We start from the raw sequence: 15,520 nt of genomic DNA, 5'->3' as shown, positions 1-15,520 counted from the left end.
CTCTCGTTCATGCCAGCGTCATCAGTGACTTCCCACATTTCACACGCCTCCGACCCAGACAGAGGTCGTCGAATGTCCAAAACTAAATCCGATCACAGAGCACGCACAGTTACATACTGGACACTAAAAACAGCCCCCGGAGAGAATTATCGACTCGTCAGCTCATGGGACGCTCATCACTGCCCTCCAAGACTACCCTGGACGGGACACATACTCTCCGGACTCCGGGTTTCTTTCTTACTGTCCTACGACCGTGTAATGACTCACACGTTATGGTGACACTGCGTTCAGTGTGACTTGTTCCCCTGGACTTCCTGCGTGTTTCTATCTACCTATTGCAGAATATGATCTCCTGCAGCTAGACCAGGGCCTCACCCACAGAAGGTACGGCCAGATCGAGGTCTTCCTTCCATAGTCTGAAGCTGGCAGTGCACCCTGTGTTGTCGCTAGCAAGCCTGGCAGGGCCTCCGTCCTGCTCTATTCAAAACCATCTTTGCAGTCTGGACGTCACAGACATTTCCTCACAGGACCGACGCCCCTCTGTGCTAAGCAGCCCCCCGATGCCAGCCCACATGTACTGCACGCGCTCCTCAAAGGCTCACGGATCTGGTCATTAACACCTTAGAGTGAAGGAGTTTTGTGTACCTCTCTTTTGGGAGGAGAAGGTGTTGAAGAGCCCAGGGACCCTAATCAAAAGGAGGAGAAAAGGCTCCAGAAAATATTTCCATAGGTTCAAATCCAGCCCTGTGGGCCCAAAGCCCACTCCCACTTCCCACCATCCTCCCCTAACAGGGCCCAGTCGGGCCTGACACAGAAGAGCCCTGAGGAGCCAAACGAGGCGCTTCTATTCCCAGAACCTTCCTTCAGCTTCTATAGCGATCAGAGCCTGTCTCAGCCCCTGCAGGACGCCTTCCCAACCACTCTGCCCCCACCTCCCCGAGCTCTGTCCCTCGTGGACTCCTGAAATCACTCCCCAACCCTTGGCGGTGCTTCCCCTCTCCGCATCCCCACTTTTCAACCCCAGCTTACATGGAGGCAGGAAGTACCAGACGCCAGGTCTACAGCCAACAGAGCAGACACAGGAGGCTGAGGAGTAGGACTGGCGCCCAGCTTATGTACGAGCTGAGCTGGAAATCCCCTGCCTGAGCCACTGTGCCCACACCCTTTGCTCTGCCATGATGTCATGTATTTTCTTTCACTTTCGCTTGGACAGAGTCATACACACAGAAAATACTCTCTGATCAAAACATTCCTCTCATCCATTCTACCCGCCCTCCTCTTCCAAACATAGGATGGTCCTTCTCTCTGGAGAACGTCCCCACTTAACAACTCAGCACTCCCAGTCATGACTTATGACTGCCCAGCCTACAGCCTTGGGCCCTCACCCACTTCAAGACCTTTACTACTTGATGGTCCTCTCCTGCTGCTTTTGAGAACCTGCCCCATGCATCACTCAGGGGCTTTCCTGAGAGCAAGGGTGCCCAGGGGAAGATGTAGAGTCCAGGAGAAATGACGTGACCATGAGCAGCCCGTTCACACCAGCCAGGCAGAGTGGGAGGCCCAGGAGAGGATGTACAGTCTGTGAGGAGTCATGAGATGACTAGCCCGTTCACACCAGCCGGGCAGAGTGTGAGGCTCAGGAGAGGAGGTGGGAGTACATGAGGAGTGATGACACCGTGACCAGACTGTTCACACCAGCTGGGCAGAGTGGGAGGCATGCCTCCAGATCACACAGGATACACAGCCTACTCTGAGAGGAGACGGGAATCTCATTCCCGGGGTGCCACTTGCTCCCTTAACTTGGGCAAGTCCGTTCACCACCTGAGATGTTTGTTTTCCAGTGAACATGAAATGACTGATGAGAATTCAGAACACAGCTTGTAAAACGGCCCTTACATCCCTGGGTCTTGAGCTCTCTAGCACACTTCCATTCCTGTCCCAGAACTGGCAGCCCAGATCTAGTACTTAGAACAATCCTGGCCCAACAATCAAGGGCCAAGCCCACCTCCCATGAAGCAGAATACGCATCGGCTCTCACACTGCGGTGACTCTGTTTCCCCGCCTTTACTGCTGGACACTCCCTACTCCCTGTGCTCTGTGATCTCACACACACCCATGCTGCTCCTTCCTCCCTGGCTCTGGAGGTTTGGATCAGACAAGAGGGAGGGCACAGGCCGTGTGCCCTCAGAGAATTTATTTACTACTCTGATCCTCCTAACATTCCAGAGGAATCCCTGTCCTCCCCCAAACTCCCAGGACAGCGCCACAAATCACATTCTCCAAGAAAGCCTTTATGAAAGGAACTCCCAATTTTTTCAAAGTAAAAAAATCCCATAAAAATGACACTGTCATCTTCTTTGCTGTGTCCTTAGCGGCCATTTTCTGTATCTTCAGCACCGGTAGATGTCAAATGATCCCATTTTACTGCAGGACTTTCCATCCTGGAGAACGTGGGTTTCTAGAAGTGCCTATGTAGAGTAATGGGATCCAAGAACCAGACCAGGCTTTCAAAAAACTCAACATAAATCAGGTTCTCCTATATGAAGCTCTTATCAGATGCCCATAAACTTGGAAAATTTGTATTTGAGTGTACCTTGGGATAAACGCTCCTTCAAACACATAGGATGAGTAGGGAGGGAGAAGAGTGTCTGATGCAACAGACAGGAAACCGCGGCCCCTGCCAGTCTCCCTTCAAGGCCTCTCCAGGCTCCTACCATCCGCTCTGTGCAGAAACCAAGACTGTGATCTTGGATCTGCAGCTGGTGCCCCCCACCACGCATGCAGCGCCCAATGGGATCTGCGGATTCTGAAACATCACCAGTAACCGAGCAGAAAAGGTCAGAGCGGGTGGACGGCGGCAGGGAGCAGGTCCACAGCAGGAAGAGGGGGGAAGCTCACGAGCCCAGGCTCCTCACTCCACATTTCATCTGCGCCCGTTACTTTCTTGGGCCTTTGCCTCCTTCCTGGAAAGGGAAGCCGAGAGGAGGCATCTAGAGCTGCTTAGCATGAAGTCATTCTGCTCCTCCTCCCCCTTCTAGTCTTCCTGCCTGGGCAGCCTACACCATCTTGGGGCAATGATCTCTTTTCTGGGCAAGCAGGGAACCTCGAGAGAAGCTCCTGCCCGGAGAGCCCAGGAGCCACGTTTCTCAGGATGGTGTCTGTCAGAGCTGTACCCGCAGCCCTGATCCGAGCGGCAGATCTGCAAGTCTAGCAGCTTCTGTGCACGGTTCCAGGTTTCCTGCCACCAGGTCACAAAGCATGCATCTCCTTCCAGCTCTACCCAGGGTCAGGGATTACACAGATACAAGATGTAAGCTGTGCCTCCTCCAGGAAGCCTTCCCTAGCTCCTGTCCCAGTCTGGGTCATGTGCCATCCTCTGTGCAATTGTTCACCCTCCCCAAGCCCCTCAGAGCAAGTGTCTCCAGCAGGAAGATCATCTGCTTATTTGTCTACTTGCCCCCATGAAACACTGGAGACCTGGGGCAGGGGGTCCATGATTGTGTCTTGACTAACTTGGATCTCTAGCACTTCCCAGGCATACTGTCTGGTACATGAAATACTTAGCATTTACCGAATGCATGAATGAACTAAAAAAAAAAAGAGTAAGTAAGTAAATTAAAAAATTGGAAAATAACATTTAACGAGTACTTGCTAGACTTCAGGAGCTGCACAGGGTGTTCATAAATGGCCCCTGATGCACTGTTCTAGCTTTCTAATGAGGTAAGTGTCCGTTTCCCCACTGCGCAGCACGCAGTGAGCTCACCCACAATCACATCGGGAGGAGCAGGTGAGCAAGTCTTCAGGCGCATATCTCGACGGCTGTCCTTCTGCTCATCTCCTCCCAGTGGAAAGGAAGGGGGGCTTGACATGCGCAGCTTTGCATTACAGGGAGGGCACACATCAGGGAAGGGGTACAGACAGACCAAGGAAAGCAGAGCCTTCGAGGAGCCTTGTGAGGAATGAGCAAGGAGAGTCTGGGCCCATATGCGGGTAGGAGCCTCCCTGGTGGGGGGAACTGCCTAGACCACAGGGCAGCCACGGGCAAAGAGCCTGTGAGTGCAGCAGGCAGAGGCTGGGGGAGGATGGCAGCCCGCCCAGGACTGGGAGGGTTAACGGTGCCACTGTGTCACTCGCCTCAGCCACAGGGATCTCCAGCAGGGAGCTACCTCAAGGGCCAGCCTCAGATGCTCCCAGGAGTCAGTGATTCAGGGGCTTCCCTACCCAGCCAGATCTGGATTCTGAGAAACACTGTCCCTTCAAGGAATCAGAATAACAAGCCTAGACATTGACCTCTCTCTTTCCCTCCTCCCTTCCCTGTGCAGTTCCTTTCCACGCCAAGGGGCGCGGCAAGGGCTGTCCCCCGCTGAGTCACAGCTAGGACTTCTCCCCAGGACCTGACCTCCACCCTGCTTCCTAGCACACTGTCAGTCCGGCGTTTTTCCCTCTGTGTCACAGTAAATGTTTTCAGAGGTGGGAGGATCGCTTTCCATCTGCCCTTCGACAAATTCAGGAAACCAGCCAAGGTAAAAGGTCATGAAGACCTCACAAGGACACAAAACAAACATCTTAGATACACACTCAGATACACACATCTCAGACCTCCCCGTGTGACTCCCTCGCTGATGCGCAGTCTTGGGAAGCTCATTGCCTTGCTGAATCCTTCCTGGAGAAGGAAGCAGGCTCTGCCTTCTGCACTCACAGGCTCTTTGCTCCTGTCTCTTTAATGGTCCCCAGGAAGGTGCTTGTTAAACTGCTTTGACATCTAGAATATTGCTTCAGAAATGTAAACCAAATTCGCTCAGAAACCTACTGTGACTTTTCCTTTATTGATGATTGGGAGAAAATATTCATCCACTCTCAAAGGTCAATTTGGAAAAAGTTATAAATATAAGTCTTTATTTGTGGATATTTCCATTATGTTCCATCACTCTATTTGTCTATCCTTACATCACTACGACACTGTTTTTGTCTCTCAAGGTCATAATAAGTTTTGAAATCAGAGTATACAATTTCTTTTTTTTTAAACAAATCTGTTTTAACTATTCTCAGTCCCTTGTATTCCCATATAAGTTTTAAGATTAGCTTGACAATTTCTAAAAACAAAAAAAAAAATCCTACTTTTTAAATAGGTATTTTACCTATAGAGAAATTGGAGGAGAATACCCATTTTTTTAAAATACCCAATTTTAAATTTTCTTCTAGAGTTCTTAGAGTTTAGCAGTTAGGTCTGAGATCCCTTTTGAGTGTATAATATGAGATAAGGAGATCCAGATGAAAATACTTTTGGATGTTGGTATGTGTTGATATCCGATTGCAACGGGACAATTTTTTAAAAGACTATCTTTTCAAGGCGAGGCAAGATGGCAAAAATGTAGGGGACCTAATTAAATCTGGTTCCTTGAATCTAGCTGGATATCTATCAAAGGGTTATGAATGCCCATGAATTCAGCCTAAGATATAAGAAAATATATCTGGATCTCCACAACTAGAACAGTGACTGCTTTTTACAAGGTAGGACGTGCAGAGTCCTGAATCTGCGAGGAGTCACCAGAAGATAAATGGAGCGGGGAGGGAGCCTCTGTAAGCTGGCTCCTGGAAAGTGACAGAACATCGGAAGCACAAAATCAGAACCCTTAGAAACTGCTCCAATGAGAGACATCCTTCTCTGAAAGGGGCTCGGGGGATGAAAAGGGCAGAATTCTAGGTGAGGCATTGTGGTTTCAGGATCCCAGGAGACACACACGGAATAGGGGAGCCTGAGCCGGTAGAGTCGCCAAGCAGTGGAGCAGGGAAACTGGTTACGGTCACCAAGCCCAAGAGGGACTCTCAGCTTGGCTCACCATAAACTGTGAGCTGGACCAGTCAGGTGACCACTCTTTCCCTGAGCATCCTGAAAAGGACTAGAACTTGCAGGCCATTTACCATCCCCTGGGAGGGGTCAAAGGGCTGTGCCCATGAGTGACAACAGCTCTCAGGGTGGGAGTGGCCCTGGAAAGGACAGTAGGACCGCTCCCAGCTGTGACCCAGGCGCAGCAGAGCAGGGTGTATGTGTGAGCTGGCAATAGCTAGCAGACCCAAGTACACAAAGGGCAGTGGCACTCGCAGGTCCCGGGGACTCCCCCCAGGAGACTGTCGTGGGCATGCGCCACAAGAGTCTATGAAGTTTGGCACCCACAAAGGAACTCTTTGTCCCAGAGGGCTGACTGGAGAGGGGGCGACAATCTTTCAGTTCTAGGCCAGAAACCGGGCACAGCCCTTGTTGCTCTGACCCTCTGACGTGGCACAGAAAGCCTCCAGGGAACAAAAACCACACAGACAACCAGCTTACACTGAGCCCAGCCCCTTGACAAGGGGTGGGGCAAATCCATGGATGCAAAGACCCCTGAGAAGCAGCACAGCATATCCCCCCCCAGAAGACAGGCTGGAAGAACAGGTGGACTAGAACTTCATGGATCCACAAGACTGTACACCTCCAGCACCGGGGGAAACTAGTACACTGAGCTCCAGGTGTTTTCTCACAACCCATTCAACTTTCAGTCTAAAGGTTTCCATTTCTTTTTTTTGTAGCTTTTTCAAGTACTTATTTTACCAACTTATGTTTTTAAGTCATGTTTAACTTTTACATCTACATTTTAAAGGTATATGCTTCATTTCAGTTCTTTGTTCCCTCCATTCAATTATATATTCTTTGTTATTTGCACGTTGAGGAGGTGGTGTCTTCTAACACAGAGACCAAAATTCAATCAGGAACAAGTGGGTCACCCTGCTTTGTCCACCCTGGGAGATTATAATCTCCCCCACCTTTTTTTAGGTTTTGTTTCATTTTGCTACTGTTTGCTTTTCTGTTGCAGCTTCAGACTTTTCTAGGGTATATTTTACTAGGGTCATGGTTGATAAATTGGACTCTGCTCATTCGCTCACCCATCCTTCTCTGGGCAAAATGACCAGAAGGTGGAATTCACAACAAAAGAAAGAATTAGAGGCAATGTTCCCTGTAACAGAGCTAATCGTTGTGAATATAGGTAAGATACCAGAGATGGAATTAAGGGTACAATTATAAAGGTAATAGACAGGCTTGAGAAATGCATAAATGACAGTACAGAATCTCTAAGGGTAGAAATGAGATTGAATCATGTTGAAATTTAAAATAATATGAATGATATGCAGTCTAAATCGAATGCTATAACAGCTAGGGTCAATGAGGCAGAAGAGAGAACAAGTGATCTAGAGGACAGGATGACTGGAAGGAAGAAAGAGGAGGAAAAGAGAGAAAGACAGCCAATAGCCCATAAAGAAATGCTTTGAGGATTTAACGATACCTTGTAACGAACCAATGTCAGAATTACTGGGATCCCAGAGTAAGTGTAGAGATAGAGAGGGCTAGAAGGTACATTGGAGCAAAGCATGGATGAGAATTTCCATAATCTGGGGAAGGAAGCAAGCATTCATGTCCAAGTAGCAGAGAAGACCCCTCCCAAAATCAATAAAAATAGATCAACACCCTGACATGTAATAGTAAAGCTTGGAAATATTAGAGAAAAATAAGTTATCCTGAGAACAAATAGGGAGAGGAGGTTTCTTACATATGGAGAGAGGAACACCAGAATACTATCACGCCTGTCCACAGAAACCAGGCAAGCCAGAAAGGGCTGGCAAGACATATTCAGGGTAATGGATGAAAAAAACGTGCAGCCAAGAATACGTTAGCCAGCAAGGTTCCCATTCAGAATGGAGGAGAGATAAAGAGCTTCCAGAACAGACAGAAACTGAACAAATATCAGAACACCAAACCAGTCCTTCAAGAAATATTAAGGGGGATACTGTAAGTGAAGAGAGACCCCAAGAGTCACAGAGACCAGAAAGAAACATATTATCTACAGAAACAAGGACTTTACAGGAAACACAATGCCAGTAAATTCGTATCTTTCAATAGTTGCATGAATGTAAATGGGCTAAATACTCCAATCAAAAAACACAGGGTATCAGATTGGATAAAAGAGCAAGAACCATCCACGTGCTGTCTATAACAGACTCGTTTTGAAACTAAGGACACCTCCAGATGGAAAGTGAGGGGATGGAGAACCATTTACCACACAATGGACCTCAAAAGAAAGCTGGGGTATGGATGCCTGGGTGGCTCAGTTGGTTAAGACACTGCCTTCGGATCAGGTCATGATCCCAGGATCCTGGGATCAAGTACCACATCAGGCTCCTTGCTTGGCAGGGAGCCTGTTTCTCCCTCTGCCTCTGCCTACTTGTGCGCTTGCTCTCTCTCTCTGACAAATAAATAAATAATAAATAAAATCTTTAAAAAAAAAAAAAAGCTGGGGTAGCGAACCTCATATCAATGAGATTTTAAACCAAATACTATCGTAAAAGATGTAGAGAGACACTATATCATGCTTAAAGGGTCTACCCAACGAGAAGATCTAACAATTGTAAATATCTCTGCCCCCAAAGTGGGAGCAGCCGATTATATAAAACAATGAATACCCAAAATAAAGTAACAGGATGATAATAATACATTAATATGAGGAGACCTCAGCATTCCACTCACAGCAATGGACAGATCATGAGACAGAAGATCAAAAAGAAACAAGAGCTTTGAATGACACATTGGACCAGATACACTTTGTAGATATATACAGACTACTCCATCCTAAAACAACAGAAAACTCATTCTTCTCGAGTGTACAGGAGACATTCTCCAAAACAGATCCCACACCAGGTCACGAATCAGGTCACAACAAGTATCAAAAGACTGAGATTGTCCCCTGCATATTTTCACACCACAGTGCTTTGGAACTCAATCACAAGAGGAAATTTGAAAGGAACACAAACACTTGGAGGTTAAAGAGCATCCTGCAAAAGAATGAAGGGGTCAACCAGGAAATTAAGGAACTTAAACAATTCACTGAAACCAATGAGAATGAAAATGCATTAGTTCAAAACAGCAAAGGTGGTCCTTAGAGGGAAGTATGTAGCATTACAAGACTCTGAAGAAAACTAGAAAAATTCCAAACACAAAAGCCAACCATACACCTAAATGATCTGGCGGAAAAAAAGCAAATGAAGCCTAAACGCAACAGGAAACAAGAAATAATAATGATTAAAACAGAAATCAATGAAATAGAGACCAGAAGAACAGGGGAACAAATCAACAAAACTAGAAGGTGGTTCTTTGAAAGAATCGATAAGATTGAAAAACCTCTGGCCAGGCTTATCCAAAAGTAAAGGACACAAATTAATAAAACCATAAAGGAAAGGGGAGAGATCATGACCAACACCAAGGAAATACAGACAAATATAATAACATATTAGGAGCTAATACATCCCCACCCACAAAAATATGGGCATCTGGAAGAAATGAATGCATTCCTAGACATATATAAACAATGAGACTGAAACTGGAAGAAATAAAAAACTTGAACAGACCCATAACCAGCAAGGAAATTGAAACAGTCATCAAAGATCTCCCAACACATGTGTCCAGGGCCAGATGGGTTCCCAGGGGGATTCTACCAAACATTTAAAGAGGAAATAATACCTACTCTTCTGAAGCTGTTTCAAAAAATAGAAATGGAAGGAAAATTTCCAAACTCATTCTATGAGGCCAGCACTACCTTGTCCCCAAAAGCAGACAAAGACCCCACCACAAAGGAGAATTACAGCCCAATATCCCTGATGAATACGGATGCAAATATTCTCACCAAAATACTAGTCAAAAGAATCCAGCTGTACATAAAAAGTATCATTCACCATGACGAATCGGGATTCTTGCCTGGGCTCCAAGCCTGGCTCAAGATCTGCAAATTAATCAGGGTGATACAATACATGTATAAAAGAAAGGACAAGAACCATATGACCCTTTCAATTGATGCAGAAAAAGCATTTGATCAAATAGAGCATTCTTTCTTGATTAAAACCCTTCACAGTGTAGGGATAGAGGGAACATACCTCAGTATCACAAAAGCCACCTACAAAAAGCCCACAGTGACTATCATTCTCAACGGGAAAAAAAAGAGAGCTTTTACCTTAAGGTCAGGAACATGGCAGGGAGGTCCCCTATCATCACTGCTATTCACCGAAGTACTAAAAGTCCTAGCCTTACCAATCAGACAACAAAAAGAAATAAAAGGCATCTAAATCAGCAAAGATGAAGTCAAACTCTCTCTTTGCAAAGACATGATACTCTATGTGGAAAACCCAAAATGCTACCCCCAAGTTACTAGAACTCATACAGCAATTCAGCAAAGTGTATATAAAATCAATACACAGAAATCAACTGCATTTCTATACACTAACAATGAGACACAAGAAAAGTAGTTAAGGAGGCAAGCCCATTTACAATTGCACCCAAGCCATAAGATACTTTGGAATATACCTAACCAAAGAGGCAAAGGATTTGTACTCAAAAAACTACAGAATACTCATGAAATAAATTGAGGTAGACACAGAGAAATGAAAAAACATTCCATGCCCATGGATTGGAAGAACAAATACTGATAAAATGTGTATGCTACCCAGAGCATGTGTGTACAGTACACATTCAGTGTACAGTACACATTCAGTGTACTGTACACATTCAGTATAATCCCCATCAAAATACCATCGCATTTTTCACAGGGCTGGAACAAACAATCCTAAAACTTGGTATGGAACCAGAAAAGACCCCAAATAGTCAAATATGAAAAAGAAAATCAGAGCTGGTGGCATCACAGTTCTGGAATTTAAGCTCTGTTACCAAGCTGTAATCATCAAGAGAGTGTGGTACTGGCACAAAAACAGGTATATAGATCAATGGAACAGAACAGAAACCCTAGAAGTGGATGGTCAAGTAATCTTCAATGAAACAGGAAAGAAGATCCAATGGAGAGAAGACAGTCTCTTCAATATATGGTTTTGGGAAAAATTGGATAGCCACATGCAGAAGAATGAAACTGGACCATTTCCTTACACCACACACAAAAATAGACTCGAAATAGATGAAAGACCTCAATGTGAGACAAAACTCCATGAAAATCCTAGAGGGAACTCAGGGAGCAACCTTTTCAACATTGGCCGCAGCAATTTCTTGCTGGACATAGTCTCCAAAGGCAAGGGAAACAAAAGCAAAAAATGAACTATTGGGACTTCCTCAAGATAAAATGCTTCTGCACAGCAAAGGAAACAGTTGTCAAAACCAAAAGGCAACCTAAGGAAAGGGAGAAAATATTTGCAAATGACATATCAGATAAAGGGCTGGTATCCAAAATCTAAAAAGAATGCAAACTCAACACCCAAAGAGTAAATGATCCAGTTACGAAATGGGCAGAAGGCATGAACAAACTTTCTCCAAAAAAGACCATCCAAATGGCCAACAGACACATGAAAAAATCATGAACTTCATCCAGCATCAGGGAAAAACAAATCAAAACCACAGTGCAATCCCACTTCACCCCAGTCAGAATGGCTAACATGAAGAAGTCAGGAAATGACAGATGCTAGCGAGGATGCGGAGAAAGGGGAACCCTCCTACACTGTTGGCGGGAAAGCAAGCTGGTGCAGCCGCTCTGGAAAATGGTATGGAGTTTCCTCAAGAAGTTGAAAATAGAGCTATTCTATGACCCAGGAATTGCACTACTGGGTATTTACCCCAAAGATATAAATGTAGGATCCAAAGGAGCACCTGCACCCCAATGTTCACAGCAGCAATGTCCACAATTGCCAAACTATGGAAAGATTCCAGATGTCTACAACAGATGATTGGATAAAGAAGATGTGGTACATACATGCTATGGAAGACTATTCAGTCATCCAAAAAATGAAATCTTGCCATTTGCAATGATATGGACAGAACTAGAGGGTATGATGCCAAGTAAAGTAAGTCAATAGGAGAAAGACATTATCATATGATCTCAGTGATATGTGGAACTTGAGAAACACAACAGAAGATCAGAGGGAAGAGAAGGAAAAATAAAACAAGATGAAACTAGTGAGAGACAAACCGTAAGAGACTCTTAATCGTAGGAAACAATCTGAGGGCTGCTGGAGGGCAGGGAGGGGAGGGTGGAGTCACTGGGTGATGGCCATGAAGGAGGCGTCTGGGGTAATGAGCACTGGGTATTACCTAAGACTGATGCGGGGCGCCTGGGTGGCTCAGTCGTTAAGTGTCTGCCTTCAGCCCAGGTCATGATCCCAGGGTCCTGGTCAGCGGGAAACCTGCTTCTCCCTATCCCGCTCCCCCTGCTTATGTTCCCCCTCTTAATGTGTCTTTCTCTGTCAAATAAATAAATAAATAAAATCTTTAAAAAAAAAAAAAAAAGACTGATGAGTTACAAGCATGTACCTCTGAAACCTATAATACATTTTATGTTAATTAATTGAATTTAAATTTTAAAAACGTTTTAAAAAAAGAAGTTTGACTACCATGTCTGAGGGATTATGTGGAGAGGTCCTGCGAGAACAGGTGGGTGGAACGGAATCCAGAAGAACCAAGACTTACGGTTGAACACACCAAGGTACTAATCATAGGAGTAAAGCTGTCTTTGGCTCTGGAACAGTCCATTTCCTGGCCGAACCCCTCCAAGTGACCCCAACTGATGCTACATGAACAAAAGAAACACCAGCCAAACATTCCCCGTGTCTGGCTCTCACTATGAGATACCATTAAATAGTTGTTGGCCTAAGTCACCAGTTTTGGGAGCCGTTGGTTACGCAGCAGTAGGCAACTTGGAACACCCCCAGGGCAGCCACCGGTGTGAGTAAAGCGAGGGGTAGAAGCAAGAATGTGGAGGGCGAGGAGATCTGACCCACCTGCTCACAGGCTTTGTGCAGCTCTCAGCTGCTCGTTTTTGATCTGGGACATGGAATTTCTATCCAACGGTGATTCAAGCTGGAACTCCTGAGCTTATCCCTTGATTGGTCTGCTAGAACCCGGCTCATCATGGGCAGTTCCCAACGCCCCCATGGATACTCGCTGTCCCGTGTCAGGAGCCCTGTCTCTGCTAAAGCCCAGTAGTGGGGTGCCTGGGTGGCTCAGTGGGTTAAGCCACTGCCTTCGGCTCTCTGATCTCAGGGTCCCAGTCCCGCATCGGGCTCTCTGCTCAGCAGGGAGCCTCTCCCCTCATAGTCTGTCAAATAAATAAATAAAATCTTTAAAAAAAAAAAAAAAAAAAAAAAAAAAAAAAAAAAAAAAAAAAAAAAAAAAAAAAAAAAAAAATAAAGCCCAGTAGTGGGCCAGGAGCTCTCCCCTAATAGGACATGCCTCTTCGCAGTAGACAGCACGGCTTGATCAGGAACCTGGGGTGTGTGTCGTGCCTCTCTGTTGGGGCCTTACCAGCAGGAACACCACACTGCCTCTTGTCCCACCTCGGCGACCTCTACAGCCTGGGCGTCTCTTGGCGGTGGTGGAGCTCCTCCAGAGCCCCGTTCTGTTCTGGGCTCCAGTCAGTCCCTGGAAATGGTCTCGTGAACGCAAACATGTTGCCTCTGGAATAGAAGGAGGGTGTCCAGGCATTAGTGGTGTTACCATCAACTGGGTTAAATATGACAAGGAATAATCTGTCCTTTACCTTAGAGCAATGACCTGGCGTGCTCCAGAACACTGGCCCTCTAGAAACTTCAGGGATGTGGAGGGCCTTGAAACATAACAGGGTTTCTCTCCCAATCTCAGGAGCACACTGCCTTACCAACACCACCAACATATTCACCAATTCTGGCTCATCCTGCTCGTGTAATTATATATCATCAATCTGGTGGAACCAAGTGAGGTTCTGTGGCATGTCCAGTAAGCCCATCCCAGAGGCCGCCCGAGCTGCCTCATATTTTCTCATGAGAGCAGTTAGATTTTCAGGCATTTTGCAAACCACTTGTTAAAACAGCCATTATTAAAAATAAGTCATTATAAACTTATAAGTTGTATTAAAAGCAAAGATAATATTTTAAAGTGATCATTTCCTGATTTTTACTATATTCTGTTTTGGTTTTTTCCTTTTTTTTTATTTTATTTGTATTTATTTTATGCAGAATTTACTCCCAGGCCATACACTGTTGCTTCTTCAGTTCTTCTGGGACAGCTTTTTCTTCTGGGCAGCCTCCTCTTCTGCTTCAGGAGCAATCTGCTCTTTCTCAGTAAGGATCATCTCAGTGTGGCAGGGAGAGCTCACATGTGGTTGAATCTGATCATGAACCCAGTAACTTCTGTGTCACATCTTGGGGCTTTGTTCACCTGGATGTGCTCAGGGGCCAGAGAATCTACTAAACTCTTAAGCTCAGCATTACTCTCTGCAGTTTTGGGTGCCTGGGTGGCTCAGTGGGTTAAGCCGCTGCCTTCGGCTCAGGTCATGATCTCAGAGTCCTGGGATCGAGTCCCACATCGGGCTCTCTGCTCAGCAGGGAGCCTGCTTCCTTCTCTCTCTCTCTGCCTGCCTCTCAGTGTACTTGTAATTTCTCTCTGTCAAATAAATAAATAAAATCTTAAAAAAAAAAAAAGATTACTCTCTGCAGTTTTAAGCGTGTGCAGTAAAATCTGGCACTCTTTTTGGGCCACTGGCCCTATGTCCACCCCACTGTTTGGCCTGGCGACACCTCCCAACACCACCATTGTACCCAGGGAGCGGTGCACGCTGCTTCTGCAGTGACGTCCTTCAGATACTTGGTGGCTTTCTTGATACGCATATTTCTGATGGCCTGGGCAGTTTCAGGTGTGATCTTAAAGTGAACACAAAGATTCGAGCTTCTTCATTTGCATCATTTTGTAGGGTTTTCTGGGTCAAGTGAATAGTGAACTATTTTCAGAGATAACATCAGACTGCTTATGGGATGAGCTATATTTTATGCTAAACTATGCTTATCGACATCTATTATGTCTGTATGATTAAAAAATACTATAATACACTGCATGGGGGTGGGTTACTGTATACAGCTCTTCAAATCTGCATTTTCAATAAAGTTACACTTTTATTGGAAGCTTAAAATCAGGTGTGGTAGAAAAAGGAACACTACAGAAATCACCAAACAGGACAAACCACACTTTTCTTCCTGTAGTTCCAGCACATGCTGTCCACGTCCCTTTGGGCCACATTATGATGCCAGAATTATGATATAGTATAGAATCTATGAGGGCAGAAATGAGATCTAATCAGGCCAAACTAAAAAATGCTATGAATGAGGGCACCTGGGTGGCTCAGTGGGTTGAGCCGCTGCCTTCAGCTCGGGTCGTGGTCTCAGGGTCCTGGGATCGGGTCCCGCATCGGGCTCTCTGCTCAGCGGGGAGCCTGCTTCCCTCTCTCTCTCTCTGCCTGCCTCTCTGCCTACTTGTGATCTATCTCTGTCAAATGAATAAATGAAATATTTTTTAAAAATGCTATGAATAAGATTCAGTCTTAACTGAATACTCTAACAGACAGGGAAAAAGATGCAGAGTGATCTAGAAAATAAGCTGAAGAAAGGAAGGAGGCCAAGGAAGATAGGGATAAACCGCTAGAAGTCCATGAGATCAGACTTGGATCAGATATTATGAAACATTCTAATGTCAGAA

General features: G+C 45.6%; 1 protein-coding gene across 1 annotated transcript in view; it reads right to left on the bottom strand.

Annotated features, from left to right (window-relative positions):
• UBD (ubiquitin D) overlaps window positions 1–15,520 on the bottom strand; it is a 28,599-nt gene that overhangs the window by 1,177 nt on the left and 11,902 nt on the right. Inside the window, exon 2 of the mRNA XM_045073930.1 lies at window positions 13,319–13,470. The gene's annotated coding sequence lies outside the window, so the exon portion shown is untranslated. The remainder of the gene's footprint in view (window positions 1–13,318; window positions 13,471–15,520) is intronic.

Source organism: Mustela putorius, unplaced genomic scaffold (genome assembly GCF_011764305.1).
Source record: "Mustela putorius furo isolate JIRA1106 unplaced genomic scaffold, ASM1176430v1.1 tig00537295_pilon_pilon_pilon, whole genome shotgun sequence".
Classification (NCBI taxonomy): domain Eukaryota; kingdom Metazoa; phylum Chordata; class Mammalia; order Carnivora; family Mustelidae; genus Mustela; species Mustela putorius.
Note: the sequence above shows the minus strand (reverse complement) of the source record. Positions and strands in the feature narration are given on the sequence as shown.